The sequence below is a fragment of the Panthera onca genome, chromosome A3 (assembly GCF_046562875.1).
Source record: "Panthera onca isolate mPanOnc1 chromosome A3, mPanOnc1 haplotype 2, whole genome shotgun sequence".
Lineage (NCBI taxonomy): Eukaryota > Metazoa > Chordata > Mammalia > Carnivora > Felidae > Panthera > Panthera onca.
The window spans coordinates 34,607,837-34,626,540 of record NC_138341.1 but is presented as its reverse complement, the minus strand read 5'-3'; the positions used below and the strand labels follow the sequence as shown (position 1 = coordinate 34,626,540).

The following is an 18,704-nucleotide window of genomic DNA, read 5'->3' as shown; positions in this document are numbered from 1 at the left end:
ACGAGCATGGGAGGGGCAGAGAGAAGGACATAGAATCTGAAACAGGCTCTAGGCTCTGAGCTGTCAGCACAGAGCCCGATGTGGGGCTCGAACTCACAAACTGTGAGATCATGACCTGAGCTGAAGTCGAATGCATAACCGACTGAGCCACCCAGGCGCCCCATCTATGTTTCTATTTTAAAACCTGTCCCCCGAGTCAGAGTGATGAGTCCCAAGCTGGGTCAACAAGATTCCTTCCATTGGAAATCTGAAACTGGGAAGGAGGGAGAATTAGTTTCCTATGGGTCTGGAACCACTATATGCAAAGCTAGTGTAACATGCAAACTCAGGAAAGCCATTTTCTTCCACAAATGAGAGAGAGGAGAGAGGAGGGAAGGAGTGGGAGAAGAGCAGAGAAGGAGAGAGGAGAGAGATAGAATATAAAGAACATGAAGCAGACACACAGAGAAGCTGAGACCAGATAGGGAACTTTTTGCCAGCTTTCCAGTACTCAGATCCAATTCTTAATGAAGCATCCCGATTTCCCTAAGAATACTTCCCTTTCACTTAAGCTGGTCCAAGTTGGTTTCTGTCCCTGGTAATCAAAATCCTGATTAATACTTACTCAAACTCCTATAAGATCCAGGGATTCTGACACTTCTGTATCACCCCAGAGTCCAACAAAAGACTGTGCATACAATTAATGTTTCGTTCTCCATTCTTTGCCCCATTGTACTTCAACCCTCTCCACTTATCTTGAATCTTAATTCAATTATCTAATTGTATTGTCTGAATCCAGGCTCTTTTCTCTCTGTTTACCTTACATTCTACCATGTGATCAATCTTCCAAAATTTGTTTTCCCCCATGTATTGCTTTCCAGCTCAAAAATCTCCAGGGGCTCACTAGCCCCTAATTGTGCTTCGTGAAACACCAGAGATGTTCCATGATAAAAACAGTTCTGTGGCTAAAGACTCTTGGGATATCTGATTTCCCTCTCTCGACTTTGACACATACATAAGCATATTAAAGGCTTTGAGAAGCTCTGCTTATGAATCATCTACACCACCACCAAAAAACGAAAACAAAACCAAAAACATAACTCAGCTTGAATTGGTTTGATTTAACGTTTCCTTTCTTGGTGTAATACTGATGGTACAAGGGGAAATATCTACGGACTCTTTTTGGCTGTCTGCTTATGTCCCCCATATATGAATTATCTGATTTGATTGGTCATTTCTCCCTCAGCTGCAGCCAGATGCGCCCATGCTTTGTTCCCTCTGTGCCTCTGGCACAGTGTCCCCTCTGTGTGGAATGCTCCTCGCTCACTCCACCTCCAAGCTTCATCTCTATGGAGTTTTCTCAAATCACCCAATTCCACATTGTGCCCATACTTTCCTCACCTCTGAAGGGTCTTGTGATTTGAACCAGTTAGCATTTAGTCATACAACTCTTTCCAATTATATATTTATCAACCCAAGAAGACTACAAGTTTCTCAAAGGCAGAGATCACATCTTTTCTTCTATAATATCCAGCTCAGAACTAGCACAAAAAGAAATATATATATTTGTCCTTACTGAAAAAAAAATATATATATATTTGTCCTTACTGAAAAATATTGCAGTTTATGTGAATGACATCAATGGTTGCAGTTATAGGTGCATTTATAAAACCATTTAACTCATGGCATTCAGCGTACCACTAAAGGGCAATCATTTTTTTAAAAGATTTTATTTTTAAGTAATCTCTACACCCAATGTGGGGCTCAAACCCACAACCGCAAGATCAAGAGTCACGTGCTCTACACAGTGAGCCAACCAGGCACCCCTACATGGCAATAATTTTAACACTAATCGCTATTTTAAGGAGAAGACCAGCAAAACTTATTTTTTTGAATAAAAACAATGATTCATCTGATAAAGATGTATTGATATAAATATAAAACATGTTTTATACAAAAATAAAATAGATATAATATGAAAATACTAGTATATTCCGGTTCCATTCATTGCCTCTCAACAAATTATAACCTTAGAATAAATTTTAGATTGGAACTATAGATGGTTGGATTTGGGTAGTCCTCTGATTTTACAGATGAGGAAACAAAGATTAAGAATTGGGGCTCACTGTTTCCGATTCTGTGTCTCCCTCTCTCTCTGCCCCTCCCCCGTTCATGCTCTGTCTCTCTCTGTCCCAAAAATAAATAAATTAAAAAAAAAAAAAAAAAAAAAAAAAGAATTGGGGCTCAATCATGCAGCAAGGCTTGGAGAAGCAGGAACCAGATTGGGGTGGGGGTGGCTCCTGGTTTGGAGCCCAGGGCTTGTTCCCACTGTTGTGCACTGTCCAGAATGCCAAGTGTAGATTTTGAGAAGGGCAGTTAAGACACATACTGGGAATAATGACGAAGAGGATAGGTATTTCGGTGTCTGTACCATTAGGGAAAGAGGGAGGCACGAGGGTGCAGAAAAGTATTTAAGGAGAGCTAGGACCAGGAAAACTGTAGGACACCAAGCCAACTCCCTTGCCTAGGACTCTTGTGAAAGGTAGCCTTTTCCAATGTAAAGGTCTGTGTGACATAGGTACTACTTTAGAACTTGAATTTCATCTTTCTGTGAAGGATATGCCTAACATTTGTTAGTATGTACTCTGTACTTTGCTAGGTACTTTGTTCATGCCTTCTCCTTTGATTCTCACTCCATCCTGTGAGGCAACAATTCTCCATCTAAGAATATTCTAGAAAAATGAAGGAACTTACCCTTGGTTGCTTTCCAGGTAAGGGGTTTGTCCCTAGAACTTTTGCTCTTTTTTTTTAAATTTTATTTTTAGTTTTTTAAAATTTACATCCAAATTAGTTAGCATATAGTGCAACAATGATTTCAGGAGTAGATTCCTTAGTGCCCATTTAGCCCATTTAGCCCATCCCACCTCCCACAACCCTTCCAGCAACCCTCAGTTTGTTATCCATATTTATGAGTCTCTTCTGTGTTGTCCCTCTCCCTGGTTTTATATTATTTTTGTTTCCCTTCCCTTATGTTCATCTGTTTTATCTCTTAAAGCCCTCGTAGGAGTGAAGTCATATGATTTTTGTCTTTCTCTGACTGACTAATTTCACTTAGCATAATACCCTCTAGTTCCATCCACATAGTTGCAAATGGCAAGATTTCATTCTTTTTGATTGCCGAGTAATACTCCATTGTGTATATATACATATACATATATATATATGTATATGTATATATACACATACATATATATATGTATATATATATATATATACACACATATATATATGTATATATATGTATATATATATACACCACATCCTCTTTATCCATTCATCCATCGATGGACATTTGGGCTCTTTCCATACGTTGGCTATTATTGATAGTGCTGCTATAAACATGGGGATGCATGTGTCCCTTCGAAACAGCACACCTATATCCCTTGGATAAATGCCTAGTAGTGCAATTGCTGGGTCATAGGGTAGTTCTATGTTTAGTTTTTTGAGGAACCTCCATACTGTTTTCCAGAGTGGTTGCACCAGCTTGCATTCCCAAAAAAGAAATATTTTTAAGAATGATGCACTGAATGTTTTAGGCTAACTCCCTGACAGAGTGACTGACATTTTTTTCTCCATCTGCTCAAGAACAGCAAGGATGGTAAGGATGTTCAAAACCTAATGCCAGGCTTTCTCCGAAGAACACAAGGATGGCTGATTCCTTACGAAGAGTTACATCTGCCATAGCAAGGTTCTCTTAGGTATAGGATTTTATTTCATTTTTTTTAAATGTTTATTTATTTTTGAGAGGCAGAGAAGAAATGTGAGTGGGGCAAGAGCAGAGAGAGAGATGGAGAGAATCCCAACCAGGCTCCTTGATGTCAACACAGAGCTCGACCCAGAGTTTGAACTCACAAACCTTGAGATCATGACCTGAGCCGAAATCAAGAGGTGGACGCTCAACCAACTGGGCCACCCAGGCACTACGTTGGCATAGTATTTTAAAGGGATCCTTATTTGCTTGTAAGGGATGGATGTCAGAATGCTTGAAAACAGGGGTTGTACAAGATAACCCTGTCACAGATAAGATTCCATGCTCAGAAACAGCCTAAATGCTCTTCCATATAAAACTGGTTAAATCTATAGAGCACAAAACCATAAATAGCTTTAACAAATCATATTGTCAAAGAATATTTAACGACTTGGGAAGATTTTTATGATATATTGTCAAGTGAGAAAAATTTCCAAAAAAGCATTATTCTATTTTTTTATAATTTGATTAAAAAATAATACTTTTGCATTGAAACAGCATTGGAAAGGTGAACTAACATGTTATCATCGGTTATATCTGGGTGGTGAGATCACAAGTATTGTTTTTTTAAATCCCTTCCTATATTTTTCTGGTTTTCTACATTGAATATATATTACTTTCATAATCAGAAAAAAAAAATCATCCAAAATACAATTCCATGGTTTCTTTCTTTCCCCAGAATTTGCTTTCACGTTGAATATTTCAAGTCAGGTCCAGAAGTCCAGAGAATCCTTTCTATTTTGACTTTGTGCCTTAACCCCTTGTTGGGTGTGGTCAGCTTTCTTTTTTTTTTTTTAATTTTTTTTTTAATGTTTATTTATTTCTGAGACAGAGAGCATGAGTCAGGGAGGAGCAGAGAGAGAGGGAGACACAGAATCAGAAGCAGGCTCCAGGCTCTGATCTGTCAGCACAGAACCCGACACGGGGCTCGAACCTACAGATCACAAGATCATGACCTGAGCTGAAGTTGGACACTTAACCGACTGAGCCACCCAGGCGCCCCCAGCTTTCTTTTTTGACTATGCATTGGGCTAATATAGGAATGTCTCAGAATCCACTGATACCTTAGGCACTGTTTGGGGTCAGCATCCAAGATGAATATAAGGAGCAGATACTGTCCCCAGACATATTCTGACTTCTCTTATTCCTTTCTCCCCATCTCACTCTCTCTTCCCCTAGAAATAAAATGCTGATGGATACGGATGTTTAAACCACCTCCCCAGGGGCTAAAAAGAGACACGGAGGAGAAGCATAGGATCACACATTATCTCCACAAGAGTATAGCTTTATCTACTACTGCCTAAGATTCCAGTTCAGCTGCTCTGTTTCTGTGCTGATCAGAATAATAACCAGAAAGGGGGAAGACTTGGAAGGAGCCAGAGCAAGCCAGAAACGATTATGTTGGAAATGGAGAAAAGAAAAAGGTCAGGGAGGCAGGGAAAGTGCAAAAGAATCAAGAGCTCTCTCTCTCTCTCTCTCTCTCTCTCTCTCTCTCTCTCTCTCTGTGTGTGTGTGTGTGTGTGTGTGTGTGTGTGTGTGTGTGTGTGATGGAAGCGTAGAGGGTGGGGGAGGGGTATGAGCCGAGAGTGAAGAGGACAAAACAGGGCAGCTGTGAATGGAAAAAAGAGAGGCTACCTTGTATACTGAGAATATACTTACCTGCTTTAACTTTCTCTAACGAGATTGGGTAAATATTTTAACTGACTTAAATTGCATTTCTCTACAGGAGTGCAGTTTCTTCTCCTGTGTTTTTGTGCTTACTCTGAACAACACAGCGTTCCTTATTGTACTTGGGTTACACAAACATGAATGTCTTCCCCATGAATGGAAGAATTCTGTAGAGAAAATGACACAGGCTTACCCTATTTCAATGCCTATTGGCCACTCTCTTAGCACTAGGTAGCCTCCAACAACACACATATATTCTACATGATGAAAGGTGCAGCCGAGCAAGCCCCTGTTTGGGAAAGGCACTGCGTGCCTTTGAGTGCCTCCCGTGCATTGGGATCTTGTTATTATGTCTGGTCAAGAGCCATCTTCTGGAGCTTCTGCCCAAAGTCTTTTGGAAACTAAGGGATGCCTGGGTGTTGTTTAGGTATGTTTTGAGGCGAAGTCTCAAGGAAATTCTATTTCTCTTTAGGACAGGTAAAGCCTCCTGCCCCTGCCCCTACTCTGGCCTCAAGCAGCTGGGGCAGCAACACGGCTGATGCTCCAGTGTCTGTAACCAAAATGCCTGGAGGACCTCAGAAGACACATTTAACTTAGTTTATCCTGAGTGCTCAGACTCCTTGCATAACACTGGCATCTTCTGAGAAAGGATATGTTGGCAGTTAGCCTCGAGGCTGCAATCCCTGAGGGAAAGGAAGGCATGGCCTCCAGAAGGCCTCTGTTAACAGTGGACATGGTGGGGGCCAGACATGCAGAACTGTTAACCCGTCTTCATCCAATGATTGCAGAATTCTGATGCAATGGGCCCGGACACTGCACGAAACATCTGGTACTGCAACATCCTCTACTGAGAAGGCATTTAGGAGAACAGGAGAAGAGAGAGAAGTTTCTTTTCCAAAGACCTCACTCCTAGGATCCTCTGTTTTTACCTTTATTCCATCTGATGCCTCTCTGTCAAATTGTGTAAATGGCTCCTGTAAGGCTGGGAGAGCAGCTAAAAAGCAACTGTCCATGGATAGTAACTGGGTAAGTCAGTGTCATTGGCCTAGGCCTGTACTTACTCTATACATGCTAAGTAAATAAAGTCACTTTATTACCTACCATGTGGGAGATCTCATCTCTCTCTCTCTCTCTTTCTCTCCCTCTGTAATGATAAGCATGGAGTTTGGTTGTTCATTTCAACTGGACCTGACTTTGCTCTTAATCATGCATTGATAGTCAGGTTCAATTGCTCTTGCTAGTTCCATTCTCTTTTTTTGCTCTTGGCCTAGCCATTTCTGATGGCCAAGAAAATCAGTTCATCTCTGTTTGCATTCTTTTCATTCATTCATTCATTCATTCAAAAAAAAAAAATATATATATATATAGTCTCCCTATCATATGTCAGGCACTGTTCTAAGCATTTGGGATATATTTGTAAACAAAATAGACAAAGATTCCTGTGTGGTGGGGGAGGGAGATATAAATTACACAGTATGTTAGAAGGTAGTAAGTGTCATGGGGACAAAAACCCAATGTTGTGTAGGTTAAGTGATCTGGAGTGTTGGGATATAGGGGAATGGACAAGTTTCAGTATTAAACATGGTAGTTAGGGTACCTCATTGGAAAGGTAAGATATAAAGATTGAAGGAATGAGAAAGTTCATCAGGCAGATTTCTGGGGCAAGGGTGTTCAGCTAGAGGGTAGAGCTAGAGCAGAGACCTCAGCGTGGTAACATGCGTTACCCAGTGCGTTGAGACACAGGAAGAGCAAGGAGGCTAGACTCCCAGGATGAGTGAAGGTGAGAGTATCAGGAGAGAAAGATGGAGAGGTAAGGGGTGAGTGGGTTAGGTAGATAATGCAAAACCCTCCTGGCTGTCGTAGAAACTTCGGTTTTTACACTGAGAGAAATGGGGAGTCACTGAAGACTTACTCTAAAGAAATGGAGGGGGTGGCTACTGAAGGGTTTTGATTAGAGAAGTGCTATGATCTAAGGTATATTTTAAAGGGATCAGTCTGGGGTGCCCGAGTGGCTCAGTTGGCTAAGCATCCAACTCTTGATTTTGGCTCAGGTCCTGATCTCACCGTTAGTAGTTCAGGCCCCCGTATCAGGCTCTGTGCTGTTAGCACAGAGCCTGCTTGGAATTCTTTCTCTCCCTCTCTCTGCCCCTCCCCTGCTTGTGTTCTCATGAGCACTCGCTCTCACTCTCTCTCTCTCAAAAATAAATAAATAAATGTAAAACAAAATTAAAGGGGTCCATCTGGCTTCCATGTTGAAGATAATTGTATAAACAGGGACACTTGACAGGAGGCTCCAGTAGTAATCCAGGTGACAGATAATGGTGACTTGGACTAATTTGGCAGCAGGTGGTGAGATATAGTTGGATTCGGATATACTTTGAAGATAATTAATTCCTATCACATCTGATGTGTGTGTAATAGGAAGTCAAGAGTGACTCGTTTTTGGGTCTGAGAACCTGTAAGAATAGAGTTACCATCAATTGTGATGGGAAAGGCTGCAGACAGATCACGTTTGGGGAAGCATCTCATTAGTTCCATTTTGGACATCTTGAGTTTGGAGATATGGAGCAGACAGTTGGAAATATGGGTCTGGACTTCAGAGGGGAGGTCTCAGCTGGAGATATAAATGTGTGTCACGGGTGTTTTGATAGTATTTAAAACTACATATCTGTATGAGATCAAAAGAGGTGGATAAAGAAGAATAGAAAGCTGAGGTCTGAGCCCTGGGTACTTCCCCATTTAGAGGTCAGGCAAAAGAGGTAGAATCAGAAAAAGAGATTGAGAAGGGAGGAGTAGTAAGGTAGGAAGAAAACCAAGAGAGTGTGATGTCCTGGAAGCCCAGTGAAGAAAGTGCATCAAGGAGGAGAATGTAGCGAACTTTATTGGATGCTATTAATGGATAAAATGAGAACTGAGAATTGGAGACTGGATTTACTAACACGGAAGTCATGGTGACTTTGACAAGAACAATCTCTGTGGAGTGGTGGGGACATGAGCCTGATTTGGGGCTGGTTTAAGACAGGGATAGAGGAGAGGAGTTTGACAAGTAGATCATTCTTTGAGGAGTTTCATCTAAAGGGAGGCAAACAAATGGGACAGAGGCTGCCAAGGGAAATACGGCCATTAAAAGATGTTGTTTTTTAAGATGGGAGGAACAATAGTATGCTTGTGTGCTGATGGAAATGGTCCAATAGAGAGTGACAATTTGGTTAAGAGAGAAAAAGAAGAGTTGCTGAAGTAATGTCCTTGAGTAAGTGAGATATAATGGTGGGAATCTGCAGAGTTCTCTTCTGGTTGGTTGTATTTTTCCAGTGGAAAAAAGAATCTAATTAGCAGCTGAGAGTGGGGATGGGAAGGACATGTTAAGGGTTTGCGAAAAGAAGGTGTGGAACTGTCATCTAGGAGTATAAGTGAGTGAATGGATCAGGGAAATATAAGTATGACCACTGGGCAGCATTAAGGACCCAATGGAGTTCCATCAGCATGGATTTAAAGTGAAATCAAGCTGTGTAGCCGTGTATTTTTCTCTAGCCACGTTTAGCTGCAGGTGTGGGGGTGTGGAGTAGTCAGAATTTGATTTCATTAGGTCTACTGTCATGCCAGGTGAGCATGACAAAGAAGCAAAGAATTGAGAGTGTATAGAAGGGGGCAGGGGTATAGTTACAGTGACTGACCAGAAATTTACATTAGGTCAGGAGGGGAGTAAGAACATCAAAGGCATGGACCACAGTGAAGGCTGGTGGGCTCAACAGACTTGAGGTCCTGGTGGGGTCAAAGGATGGTTGGGATCAGCAAGAAAGACAGGAGGTTGGGGTCAGAGAGTGGGGTGCGTGAAATTGAGATTATGGAGGTGTTGCAATTATGGATAATCATAACTCTGGGTTTAACGGAGGGAAAAATTATTGGAGAGAGGAGTTGAACAAACTGAGTGGCCTGAGTACTGGAAGGGTCATCTGTATCTACAGCAATTGCCAATAGTTAAGGTGGTATTGGAGGGGCGCCTGGGTGGCTCAGTCGGTTAAGCGTCCGACTTCAGTTCAGGTCATGATCTCACAGTTTGTGAGGCCGAGCCCCACATCGGGCTCTGTGCTGATCGTTCACAGCCTGGGGCCTGCTTCAGATTCTGTGTCTTCTTCTCTCTGCCCCTCCCCTGCTCATGCTCTGTCTCTCAAAAATAAATAAACATTAAAAAAAAAAAAAAAAAAAGATGCTATTGGAAAGAGTGACAGTGAACCGGGATCTAGAATAATTGAACAATAACCCCTGGGGGGCAAGAGAAGACAGTCGTGATTCATATTGTCTGATGATGTGAAATTCAATGTGAGGTGCAAGGGTTTACAGAGAAGGGAGAGAATACTCCTAAAAGTGACAATGAAGACCAAGCAGGACACCCATCTCACCTCCAGGCCTAGGATGAGGGCTGTGACAGAAAGATCAGGCCTCGCTTGGGAAGGCTGCCAGGCAGCAGGGAGTTCAGGGGAGACCCAGGTGTCCTGTAGGGAAAGAAGCAATGAGAATGATTAGAGAATAGGTTGAGGACAAGGGAGATTTTGCTAGCCATTGATCATAAAATCTAGAGGCCACAGAGAAGAGTTTCGGGTGTTAGGGAGGGTGAGAGAAGGCCACAGAATTGGGGAAAGACAGGGCCTGGTGGGGATCAGAGGTCTGGAAGCAAGGGGGGGAAGGGGACTTGGGAGCCAGGGAGATTTAAGAACTGACATAAACAGGGACAAGGAAACAGTGAGGTTAGTCCCATTGGATACAAAGTAGATGACGGTAGCAAGACTGACTGTTGGGGTTCAGGAGGGATTTCTGGGGCTCCCGATGATGGGGGAAGGTTAGGGAAGCTCTCTGAACAGAGTGTGCCCCTGTCCCAGCCTGGCAAGTTCCTCCACCCCCACTCTGTAATTTTTCACCTTTTCCAAATGCTGCACCCAGCAGTTACGACAATTCTGACTGCCATGTTGTCCACTGGTTTTGAAAGAAGTCAGATTTTCCTGTCTCTGGTTACTGAACTTCCTGTTTCTCTAAAAGCCCTAAAAGCACTTCATCACATCCACCCCTCTCCCTGTCCAAGAGTACACAGCCAGGGCTCTGCTGACACCTGTCACATGGGCTATTGCCAGAAAAAGTATGAGTTCAAACAGTCATAGACATGCAACCCTCCCAGATGGGCATTTGGGGAAGGACGAGGCAGCCCCGAGGTCTATCAGTCTACCTAAAGGCTACGTCATCCATTCCCACATCTCCATACAAAACCTCTTTCCCTCTCTGTCTGCACAATAAACTGCTTTGGCAGGAAGAGCTTCCAAATTCAGGGAAGATGGTTTTCCCTCATGTGGTCCACGTTTCAGAGAACACATCTGCTCACCATCTTGGTGAATGAGATCGTGCTTCAGTCCCTGGCTGCCCAGGCCCCAGTTAATCACTTGGTCCCTGTCTTCATTCAGCTCCTCTTCTGGGCTTAGCTCTATCCTGGTCACAAGCCAGACCCATTCCTTTGGGCTCGCTCACAGCCTGAGTCGGCGGCCCTCTAATCATCTCCAGGGTTTGCTTCTGGATGTTACCCAAGGCACTTACAGAAGGAGGATTGGGGAAGGCAGCCCAGGATGCTAAAAAAAGCTTGGTGTTCGCTGAGTTAGAAGAAAGGAAGAGCTCCTGGGAAATAGGTGATGTTTCTTTTGCACATCCATGACAGCTGTTTGAACAATTTCTCATCTTGTGGTCTTCTAGGACCCTAGAAATCTTCTCTGCTCTGCTCTGGGAGGGCCTGACACCTTGTCTGGGGAAGCCCCACTTTCTCTCCTACCCTCACCTTAATTTACCACAATGAATCTCCCTAATACTTTAAGTATGGTAAAATGTCCATACTGGTATGTGACCAACGAGGTTCAATAGTTACCTCTTTAGTGAATATTTGCATTTTAGTGAAGGAGATGAGGGTCAGCAAATTCAAACCCCAATGGGCCAGGCTGTAGCGGGGAAGACAGGATAGGACAGCCCTGAAGGTGGGAGAAGTCAGAGTCCATGTCATTGCAGGGAGAGATTTGGGGGAGAAGCTAAAAAAAAAATCTAGATATTTCTGTGCCATCTTCCAATTTTAAATGTTTGGTAGTTAACTTAAATAAAAATACTAGGATGGGGCAGCTGGGTGGCTCCATTGGTTGAGTGTCCAACTCTTGGTTTCATGACTTTGAGCCCAGAGTTGGGCTCTGTGCTGGCAGTTTGGAGCCTGCTTGGGATTGTCTGTGTGTGTGTCTCTCTCTCTCTCTCTCTCTCTCTCCCTCTCTCTCTGCCCTTCCCCCACTCATGCTGTCTCTGTCTCTCTCAAATAAAAAAAAAAAAAGCTAGGAAAGTCAGACAAAATAGGTCTTGGGCCAGTGGTCCAAAGTGAGTTACCAGTGACCTATATAAATTTAAACACACATCTGATTCTTTAACGGTTGATTTTTAGTAAAAAGGCCACTTGGGCCTCCATGTGGTCCTGAAATCACACAGGAAGGGCTGGTCCAGGGCTGACCCTGACCTTGGTGACTTATATCCAGTCCATTTAGAATCTTGTTTCTATGGACAGTTTGTTCCTCCATTCACTGGGGTCTTGGAGTTGGTCCCCTGAGGCCACTCAGTTTAATGAGGTTGCACTCAGATCTGCTAGGTGCAGGTGAGTGTTGCAGGAATGTCTTCTTTGCTGTTAAAGGCAGTTAAAGACTGCGGTGGAGTTGTTTCCATTGATGGTCAGAAAGGCCATCAGAATTGATTATCCCCCAGCAGAAGTTCAAGTCATGACCAGTGGAGTCAGATCCCTGAGTTCAAACCTCTCTTCTGCCAGCCGGGTACCGGCTTCCTCATCTGTAAAATGGAGAATGAATAGTGACTTCTAAGTAGGATTTCTTGTTGAGATAGAGCTGGCAAAGCTTCCTTAGCATAGGGATTAAAGAGTATGCTCCCACATTGGAAGAGGAATTGGGACTACATTTTTAGAAGGATTATCTACTGTGTTCTAATGCGGCGATTTAAAGTTATTTTTACAGCCGTATTTAAAAACTGATAGTTCAGTCCATTTCACGCATCATCTTCAAACCTGCCTTGCTCTTGCTAACCTCTCTCCAAGCCATCAGGTGTCTGAATTTCCGGGGGATATTTCTGGTGTCTGAGTCCCTGAGCCTTAGGTGTGAGAACTCTAATAACCTCTTCTCCAGTGAAGTCTCTTGCTATCCAACAGACTCTGCTTCAGTGAGCTGCACCCCACCAAGTCCCAGGCCCAGGAGACTGGCTTAGAAAGTCCCACTAAGCTCTTGGGAACCAGCCTGCTCGGAAAAGAATTCCCTTTTCTAGTGGAACTTTATCCCCTCTTTGCTTCTTCTTTCCCCTCTTTTAAATCTACTCTGCTTCCAGCCTGTCCCCCCTCACCGCCAACAAAAAGTGCTACCAAAAATTTAGAATCAAGTTGTAAATTGTTAAATCTGATTCAGGTGGTTGCCTTCCAGCCAAAGGCACCATCTGGTCTATCTTGAAAGAGGAGTCAGACTTTCTTGAAGCCGGGTCCCAGCATGGGGTTCTTGTGAGAAGCCTTCTACAAATACCAGAGGAGGGAGGAAGTGTCTAGGATTGGGAATTAGGGAGAGGTATCCTGGGTAGAGGGAAAACCCTTAGGTTGGGCAGTCATGGGGTCTCAGAGAGGGGAACCAATCAGGCTTCTGATACACATGCAGTCTGCCCTTCCCACCTCTGGGAGACCCGCCTACAGCGCCCCAGTGGCCCTGAAGTGCCAGGCTTAGAGAGGGGTGGGTGGCAAGGGGCTGCCCAAGAGCTCAGTCTCCCGGCTGGACTAGGATATTTATAGCACCTGTGTTTCTGGGCCCGTCTCTACCTGGATTTATGTGGTCTGTGGCTGTAGCGTTTGTGAGGAATGAGGGGCGCACATCTTGCTGCAAGGGCTGTTCTTGGCCTTGGGACTCTGGCTGGAATGAAAGTTACAAAATCAAAACAAGGGGCCATCTGGGGGAACACCGAGACAGAGTGGCTCTTTCGTGCTGCGTCTGCAAGGCGGTCGGGCTGGTGAAACCCGGGGCTTTCCGACCCACCTAGCGTTATATTTATGGCAGCTGTGGGCGTGGGTGAGGCAGGTGTGAGGTGGCCGGGGAAGCGGATCCCACCCTCCCAGTTGCTTGGGGCTGTTCCTCCAAAGGGTTAAAGCCTGAAAGAACGTTCTCTCTCTGGGGATCTGCACTTTGAAAGAGGAGCCTGGAGAACACGTGGTGGCCCATCCTCTGTTCCAGAACAGCAAAACTAGAGTCCAAGTCTGAAGACCCATCATCCAGGCCCGCACCTTCAACTTTCCCTAATCAGTATGTGTCTGGCTGCTCTCAGACTATAATGACATAATTAAAACAAACAAACAAACAAAAACAACCCACAAAAAAACAAAAAAACTAAATAGTCGTCCTTTAAGCTTTTCAAGAACCAGAGGGCAAATAATCCATAGGAAGACTGCTTTGGGACCTTCAGGCATTCTGTACATGCACGAGGGAGCAGTCTTGAGCAGGCTGGGCTGGCAGGCAGCCATCCACATGCCTACCTGTAAAGCCAGCCCTGACTGCTCCTTCTGCAAACTAGACTGGAATTAGAGGCCACAGGCAGGATGAGTAGGAAGATCTAGGAAAGCTAACGGCAGTAGCGATACCCAGAGAAACAAAAACCTCGTTGACGTTTGTCCTGCAAGTTACTTTCCTCACTTAACCTAAAGGCAGCACAAATGAGGAAGCACTATTGTTAGGGTCACCATTTCACAGATGGAAAAACCGAGGCTTAGAAAGGCTAACGGACTTGCCCGAAGGTGACGCAGCAAGTGCCAACTTCAGTTTCAAACTCAGATTCTGGGGACTCCAGAGGGCCGGCGGGGAAACACAGAAGGCGAGAGAGCGGCCCCGCGGGGCGGGGAGAGGAGAGGAGAGGAGAGAAACGGAACCGGGGGCGTCGCGCAGGCCCGGGCTGTTGGAACGGCTGGTTTGGTGTTGGAACGGCTGGCCGGGAATCCTGAGCGGGACAGCGGGGCCCGGGCAGCTGCCAGACGCGGCTGGTGACTGGCCCGCGCCGCCCGGCCCCAACCTCCCAGGCGCGCTGCGGTCGGGCAGCGAGCAGGCCACATACCGCGCGGCGCAGAGGAAATGGCTGGAATTCCTCCCGCGGCGCCTCGCTCGGGCCTGGGGCGGGCGGGGCGGGGCGGGGAGGGCGCCCGAGGGAGCGTGCGCAGGCGCTGCGGGGCGCAGGCAGGGGGCGGCTCGGCTCTCAGCCCCCGCACCGGCGGGGGCCCCTCCCCCGGGAGCGTCCCCGGAGCTCGTGAAGGGGCACGGGCTTGCTCCCCCAGAGACTCCCCGGGCCAGCCCAGCCTCCTGCCTCCTCGACCTGTCGGTGGCTCAGGTTGTCTGGGTAGGCCCTGTGGGGAGTGGTACTGCACCCCTGCTGATCGGCCATCGGGCCCCTCAGACTCTGGGGTGGCGCGCAACACAGCACACAGCTCGCACAAGACGCCTGGGCCCCTGCGGAGGGGGGTGCTGAAGCTCTGCGCAGTGAGACCTCTGCACGTCCCAGTCTATCCTGTTTTTTCAGAAAGCCCTGGCCTGATGTCTGCAAATGTTCTAGGCCTGGCCTTCGGTGGCTTGCTGCGGAGGACTCTCATTACTACAGGCCTTGGGAGCGAGGCAGGAGTTGGCTTGGAAGGAGAGGCTGATCCCGCAGGAGAATGCAGGAGTCTGGGTGCTCTAGTATGAGGGCTGGGGGAGGAGTGCAGGGTGGTAGACACAGCCTGAGCGGTGAATTGGCCTGAGTAATGAGGCTGCTTTCCAGAGTGTGGAGTCATGAGGGGATAGAAAACCTTCTTGGGGTCAGCCTAGCCTGGGAAAGCTCCCGTTCCACCCCTGGACAAGACCACAACATAACTAGGGGGAGGGGAAGATTTGCATGGAGGACCATGGTTTGGGGCCCAGGTTAACCTCTGCTAGGAGGGTAGCCCCTGGGGGCTTGAACAGGGGCTGGTTGACTGAGGATCTGTCCAGTCAAGAATAGCATTTGGGGGCGCCTTGGGTGGCTCAGTCTGTTGAGCATCCGACTTCGGCTCGGGTCATGATCTCACCGGGTGGGTTTGCACCCTTCACAGGGCTTTGCCCTGATGGTGGGAGCCAGCTTGGATTCTCTCCCTCTCTCTCTTGCCCCGCCCCTATTTGCGCACATGCGTGCTATTATTCAATGAGTAATAATTTAAAAAAAGAGGGGGCTCAGCATCCAGCTGAGCACATGCACCCTATTTGCACACATGCATCCTCTCTATTATTCAATGAGTAATAATTAAAAAAAAGAGGGGGCTCAGCATCCAGCTCTTGATTTCAGCTCAGAGCATGATCTCACATGAGTTTGAACCCCTCATCAGGCTCTGTGCTGACCGAGTGGAGCCTGCTTGGCATTCTGTCTCCCTCTCTGCCCCTCCCCCGCTTTATGCATGTTCTCTCTTTCTCAAAATAAATAAATAAACTTTAAAAAAGTAGAAGAACTTTTGAAGAGCTTCTGGCCCTTTACTGGAAACTCATTATGGAGGACTTCTGTATTTATAGCCAGCAGACTGTTTCATCACCCTGAGGCTACTCTCTTCCTTTCTCTGGCTGGTGAGTCCCACCTGGGCTTTCAGCTCCCATACCCTCTCCGTGAATACTTCCTTGACCCTCCACTATATTCTATTCCCCCAGATTGCTTCCACTGCATACATAATTTCATCTCTCACACAGGCTTGTGAATAATTTGTTTATAAATGTATCTCCCCAGTTAGATAACATCTCCACAAGGTCAATGACTGGTTGAATCTTAGTATTTTTGTGGACTTCACTGTCTAGTGTGGTGCTTGCGTTATAGTAAAGACACTATTTAAATATTTGTTGAATGAATGAATGAATGAATGAGAGAAAGAGGAAGGAATTGGGTGGGCATAATACAAACAGAAGCAGAGATCAAAGAAAAGCGGCCCGATGAGGATTCTGCTAGAAAGCTCTAATCTTTGCTTCCTGCATATGGAGAGAATACTATCTAGGTCCTGTTCTGTCCTCTCTCACCTGCACCCCTCAGGTGTGCCCAGTCCAGAGGGCCTGACACCATTACTTATCCCAAATCTCTCTGACCTTCATACTGTGATCCTAACCTTTATCCTAATGCCCAGTCTCACTCTCTTACCCTGGCTTTAGCCTCTGGGTGTGGCTTTGTCCAGATGTGCCCGTTTCCATCTCCTACCCTTCTCCATCTCCCCATCCAGTACTTCCCATGCTGGCCCTCCTCATTTCTCTGCCCAGGGCCCAGGAGGGTCTGATTCCACATAAAGTGGTACTGTCCGCCTTTTCAAAGGTTTGGAGCACAGAAGGTGGTGCCCTGGCCCAAGGCTGGGAGCAGGGATTGGTGGTGACTTTGCTTGCCTCGGGAGTGGAATGGCGTCAAGTGTGGAAGCAGGACAGTGACAGAGTTCCCCAGACTGACCCACATCACTTCTGAGTCCAAGTTACCAGCTTAATTTCTACCCTCTCCAAGGGGCTTCTGAGAAGCCAGACCGAGATCTGGGGAGGGACTCTTCTGCAAGGTCCTGGAAGGAAGTAGGAGCCAGAGGTGGGCCTGTCCTAACGCTCCTGCCCCTCTTCAGGCATGTGTGGTGGGTGGCACTGTAACTGGGGAGGAGAAGGGGATGAGGTATCATTTCCAAGGCCGCCCCTGGACACTCACCCATGAGGAGCAGGCCCAGGAAGCCTTGGCAGACCCTTAATACAGACACAGGCAGACAGAAACACAGACAGCTCACAATGACAGTATCAATTCTGGGAATTTTGGAAGTCAAAACCCCTACATTTTTCACAAGAAAAAGGAACAGATTTTGGCATCTTTGCTCCAGAAACAGGAACTGACCAAGACAGTGACCTCTGATAATCACTTCTCATCTCAGTGCTCAGAAGGGTTCCCTAAGCCCATCTGTTTTCTCCCCAGAGTTCTGTGGACCAGGAATCCCCGGGTTTTATGGGACAGTACGGGAGGAAGGGAAAGGAAAGGGAGATAGGCATGATGGAGGGAAGAAGGGAAGATATTTATTTATTTGTATTTATATTTATTCATTTTTGAGATAGAGAGAGAGGAAGGGGAGGGGCAGAGAGAGAGGAGCGCGGTGAATCCAAAGCCGGCTCTGCGCTGACAGCAGCGAGCCTGATGTGGGGCTCGAACTCATGAACCGTGAGATCATAACCTGAACTGAAGTCAGATGTTCATTTGACAGAGCCACCCAGGTGTCCCGAAGGGGAGATATTTTTGAAGTGGTATGCCTTTGAGGACTGAGGAAGCCAGGAGCCTGATAGAGATGGGGTTGGGGCCGGAAAGCACCTCACAGGTGCTCAGTGTTTTTTCATCTCTTCATGGACAGAGCATCCATATTGCGTGTCCCTTAGAGATCATGGTTCTTTGGACCTGTATTCTCACAGCACTGAAGTATAGCAAACACCCTTAGCTGTATTACCTCCTCTGCATTGATTGAGGACCTACTACATGTCAAACAAGTTGCTGGGTACTGAGTGACTAAGAGACAGCTTTTTCCATTCCAGAACCTAGAGCTGAGTAGAAGGAGTTGGCATTCAAATAAGAGAGCATTAAGAGAATGAAGCTGACGATAACCATTGCCAAGAGAGAAGGGAGAGGCCGCATCAGGTTGGGGTGGAGTACGAAAAACCTTAAGAAGAAGTTGGCATTTGAGAGCATTTGAGTGGCCTTGAAAGGAAAACGGGCATTAGCCATGTAGAGGTGGGGAAGGAGTTCCTTCCAGGGCAGGAAGGAAGTGCATCAGCAAAGGCACAGGGGAGGTCAGGTGCTAGTGCATCCAAGGCACTGACAGCATAGGGCAAAAGTGGGTACAAAGGAGTATTAGAAGAAATGGCTGGAGTAGGAGGTGGGGTCCACTTTGTAGAGGGTCCTGAATGCCAGACTGAGGTCCATGAGATTTCTCAGAGGACCATGAGGAGGACTTGACCGGCAATGGCATGACATCATTCTGCTGGCAGCTCAGAAAGAAGTGAGGTGGTGGGAAGGGCTGGGGAGAGAAGAGGAAGCAGCCAGACCCTGTGCATGGATAACTCAACCAGACCACTAAAGTGTTTTCTATTCCCAGCTCCTCATCTGTGCAGCTGACCTGAAATTGGTTCCATTGAGTAGATCTTTGCTGGGGACGGGTTTGCGCCGT

General features: G+C 46.2%; 1 long non-coding RNA gene across 1 annotated transcript in view; it reads right to left on the bottom strand.

Annotated features, from left to right (window-relative positions):
- The window catches only part of LOC144615958 (uncharacterized), a 61,096-nt gene extending 46,444 nt beyond the window's left edge, over nucleotides 1–14,652 (bottom strand). The window contains exons 1-4 of the long non-coding RNA XR_014137405.1: nucleotides 14,282–14,652; nucleotides 13,326–13,412; nucleotides 11,982–12,304; nucleotides 9,856–9,948 (exon numbers count right to left, since the gene is read on the bottom strand). This is a non-coding gene — a long non-coding RNA (uncharacterized LOC144615958). The remainder of the gene's footprint in view (nucleotides 1–9,855; nucleotides 9,949–11,981; nucleotides 12,305–13,325; nucleotides 13,413–14,281) is intronic.
- Nucleotides 14,653–18,704: the final 4,052 nt, after the last annotated feature.